The sequence below is a fragment of the Protomyctophum parallelum genome, assembly GCF_964188405.1.
Source record: "Protomyctophum parallelum genome assembly, chromosome: 1".
Lineage (NCBI taxonomy): Eukaryota > Metazoa > Chordata > Actinopteri > Myctophiformes > Myctophidae > Protomyctophum > Protomyctophum parallelum.
In genome coordinates, this window is record NC_139697.1 from 80,823,377 (window position 1) to 80,828,332 (window position 4,956).

The following is a 4,956-nucleotide window of genomic DNA, read 5'->3' on the forward strand; positions in this document are numbered from 1 at the left end:
TTTTCATCGCGCGATAGAAATGTCCTACTGTACTCGCCGTAGTTGTGAGCGCGCTGTGGCTGATGGGTAATGTTGTTTATCTTCATGATTAGTCGATCGTAGTCGGCAAACTCTGCTCTGGTGTTCTGAAAACTGTTTGTCAAATATATAAATGGTAAATTAAAACATAGAATATCATGGTTCGTTTTGTGAATACTGTTTAGAAATTGTTCATTAAAAACTTAGAAATAGGTATTTAAAACAAAAATATAACCCGATTCTAGATTTTCCGCACGGCCGTCTTGAGTGGCAGGCAGGCTGTGCTGCTGTTACTGCAAGCAGACACAGGCTGCTGTTGACGATCGCACCAGGCGATATTATATTTAATGTTTCCTTAATATTATAGTTATTTAAACATATTAGCGTGCTTTTAGATCACATTTTAACGCACTGATATAGGCTATGCCTTTATCTTCTGGATGATTGAACCTCAATGGAAACGGTGCCACTGATTAAACATCCGCTTTGCAAAACTTTGCAAACAGTTAATAAAGTATTCAATAGATAGGTAGATCGATAATAAAAAAAACATTGATACAATAAAAACAGTCTTTCTCGTATTTTTATAGATAGAAAGAAATGGATGAATGGATGTAGAGAGAGATGAAATGGAGAGATGGATTAAATAACAGACTATATAACAGACTATAAGTGCCTCATCGTCTTCATCTGTGTCGATTGTTGTGTTATTACAGGTATTTGTTATTCAATTTAATGTTTATAGAGGTGGGTCACTATAACGCTTATAACGCCCTTGGGCCTAGCCCTGAAACATGACTGCCATGATGATTATCATGACAGTCATGCAGAAACTTAGCCCTGTTTTTGGCGCTCGCTGCATTTACAAGATTTCCGTATATATAAACATTCAGATTTCAAATATAAAGTAATCACAATTTGTCCCACGGGTGTTAGTTAGTAGCAGCGCCAGTGATTAGAATTGCTGCATCCCGCGTTCTTTAATAAAAAGCATTTTTGTCCGAGCCCCCCGGCTACTTTTTTCAAACGGGGTTCGTTTGGGAAATCCACAGTTGCACACCGGGAGCGCACTCGCCTATTAGTCTGTATTGGCAGGGCGGTCAGCGTACATATATCGAACACACCGAGTGCCACCCTCCTCCCGACCGATAGGGGCGCGTAGTTGAAAGCCAATGGCAAAATAACAGCTCGGATAAAAATGCTTTTTATTAAACAACGCGGGATGCAGAAATTCTAATCGCTGGAGCAGCAACTAACTAACACCCGTGGGACAAATTGTGAGTACTTTATATTTGAATTCCGAATGTTTATATATACGGATTCTTTGTAAATGTAGCGATCGCCAAAAACAGGATGCAGTTACTTCATGACTCTCGTATGAATACGAGAGTCATGAACCATGGCTACCTTGGGCCAATCATCTCATCATGACAACCAAGCTATGGAAGTAATTGAAGTATAGGCTATAGTAATGAATAGTGGGAATGCACGGCTTGGGAAGCCGTGGATATGCACGGCTTGTGTGCGTGCACGTGTGTGTGTGTGTGTGTGTGTGTGTGTGTGTGTGTGTGTGTGTGTGTGTGTGTGTGTGTGTGTGTGTGGTGTGTGGTGTGTGGTGTGTGGTGTGTGTGTGGTGTGTGTGTGTGTGTGTGTGTGTGTGTGTGTGTGTGTGTGTGTGTGTGTGTGTGTGTGTGTGTGTGTGTGTGTGTGTGTGTGTGTGTGTGTGTGTGTGTGTGTGTGTGTGTGTGTGTGAGACGCAACTTGGCCTGTTGTAGCGCCACCATGAGGCTCATTTGAAAACTGTCAAGTGGCATTTCTTCCTCAGCCTATAGTGGGAATAGGCATACACGGCTTGGGAAGCCGTGGATATGCATTTAATATGCATTTCATTGAAATGTGACATTATGAGCTTTTACATCTGCTATTTGTTTTGAATGTTTGCTTACTGTATTTTCTCAAAATGTTTCCCTGTTATGACATAAATGCAAGGGGGTCACGTAAAGCAAAACATAAATAAATAAGTAAACAAACTAGAAAAGTCTTCTCTTAGGAGTGCAGATCTCCACCTTACTGTGTCAGTCGTGGAGGTGCAGCCATCGATCAGGATTCAGGACATGAGGGATGAGGAAGCTATGTGGAAAATAGAGTTCAGTGAAGCGATGCCGGAGATTAGCTGGTCACAGATGCACTTTTTCTTTTCATCTTTTCGCCCACTGGCCATTCCGACTTGGTGGAGATATAACAAACAACATAAACAGTAATCACATTGGACTCTCTTTTCCCAGTATGCAAAGAACACCGTAAGGGTATAGGCTCTCTAGAAGTGTGGCTCTAGCAGAGTGTCTGCTGTCAGAACCCACTAATCTCCTCTACAGAGTTCTTTACTGGCCAACTGCATTGCCTTGAGAATGATGGTTGTAGACATAATATGTTATATTGGGGGAAAAAAGAAAAAAACATTGCCTCAGTTTCTCCTGTGGCAAACTCTCACACAACAGCAGCTCAGGGGCCCCTATATCATAAATAAAATCAAGAAACATGCACAGTCCCTCTGGAATTAATAATATGCTCCAAAATAGTATTATTCCCATAACAACGAATATTCTTAGTAGTATACTGTCTGCTAAATGTATTATCACAAGTACAAGAGTGTGCTTCAGACATATAGAAGGTGTACAAAATAGAATGTGTGCAATAAGGGGCAGAGACTGTTAAAATGTTACTAGGTCTATACTCTCACTTGGCAGTCTGATGTTAAAAGTTTTCTGAGTTCTACAGAGGTCATGTTCTACAGAGGTCATGCTGTCCCTTATAGTGAGGTCATTGATGATTTTCCTCTAGGCTATGTGGCCACAGAGTACATCCTGCTTTGTCCTCTAACCTGCAAGCTCTGAATATGATCCAGTTAGTAGTGGGTTACTGTACTTTCTGCATATTCAGCCTGAAGTTTTCCAGATATACCGTACTTTTTGGGATGATGTTGGACAGAAAAGTTTTGTGGCAAGCTGGCCATTAGATATAGAGGTATAGGGATGGGGGGGAGAATGGGGTGAGCCAGCGGGTAAGTTGAACCCAGGGGGGCAGTCAGCCAGATATTTCGTGAAGCCTCATTTGAAATCGGTAGTTCATATAATGGCCTGTTGTGGCGCTGGGCTGGACCCAAAAAGCCCCATAGCTCCATAGAGGCCCATGTATTTTGGCCCAACTTCACCTAGACTGTATTACCTTAATAAACATGGTCATGAATACTTTCTTCTTCCAGTCACTAGTTTAAAGTCTCATTTCTAATGTCATAATATTCTTTTTGGAAAATTATGGTCCCATTAATTAAAAAAATGACCATAAAGAAAAAAAACCATTGCGTATGTTCTGAGGGGCGTGGCTACCGTTACAGTCTATGATCGGGATTCCCCTCCCACTCGAGTCAAAATAAAAACCAACGGAGAAGAAGGGGGGAAGTCCCGCCTCGTTGTCTGGGCAGCCAATGGCCAGCTGGTCCAAAACGGAGCCAGCCAATGGCCAGCTGGTACCAAACGGATCTAGAAAGATGGCGATTTACAATGAAGCGATTTCAGGCTTCATTTTACGTTCATGTTAGACCCGGAGAGCGCTTTGTCCATGAAACACCCCCTTTATCTAGGAAAATGTTGTCACTTAAATCTAGTAAGCATCCATCATTTACACCATCATTTATATAACTAGAGCGGTGCCTGTTGATGCCTCTACAGCGGTGCCCGTTGGGCACTGGCCGACTTGGAACGATGCAAGTTGGAAATGGATGCCCCATCCAGATATTATGTCTGTGTCCCTTTTATGCCCATATATGGAGTTATTTGTCAGGCATGCCTAAATATGGAGTCTATGCAGACGTCAGAATGATGTCAGAACAGGCCAGCTCCATATATGGACAGTGGGCAGCGGCTCAGCCCTGGCAGAGGCCATTTGTGGCGGTTCTGGACAACCGTGGGTCTGACCGACTGGACACCGGGCACTGCACTCCCTGTGGGGGTGCGGAACGTGTGTGTCGAATGTGATGTAGGTGGGGCGAATGGTTCCCGAGTTACGTGGATTACAGACGTATGACATACAGAGACTTGGTGCATTTATAGTTAGATTAGATGTTGTTTTCTTGGCTTCTGTATTTTGCACGATATCCAAGTACTTGTGAAATAGCCTTATCCCTCATCAATATTTCTCCATCCCTGATGATGTCACGTGATGTCACAAGGCGTGACCATATATGGTCAATCCTGGGGTGACTAACTGACTGACGGGAAATGTATTATAGCTACCTCTACCTCAGTCTGCCTCCCTGTTAAGTGTAAGCCTGTGATTGTGCACTAATGCTTCCAAGACTGTGTCCAAATCAGGATTCAGCTGCCCTGGCCCACTATAAAGCTAAGGTACTAAACAAACATGTTTGTGTTTTTACTTTATTAGACCTATTCACCAGTTGTTATCTCGTTCTGTGCAGGAAAGCGAACAGCGGCCCTAGCACAGGGATAGAAAGCAAAAAAATATTGTTTTACCTCTGTCTGTCTGCCATTCTGATAAGTTTAGCAAAGCTCCTGCAAGGCACTCAGCTGCCAAAACGTACAGAACAACATGGCTTTGGTGAGAGAGATATTGGACATGAGAGACACAAACATATCTTTCCAGCTGCAGTCTAACACGTCCTACCACCCTGCATTACATCCAGGGAGCAGCAGTCACCCTGCAGTGTGAGCCACATTAACCACATAGCACGGAAACCACAGATTGGTCTGGGGAAGAACATTATCCCTTCACAGACCAAACTCCTATTATCATTTCTTCTGTGTGGAGGGCTTCTGGCCAGACCTTTACCACTCAAGCCTGCAAGCCACTCAAGTCAGGCAAGTGATATATAAGTGGTATAACACATAAAAGTGGTATCACACACACACACACACACACACA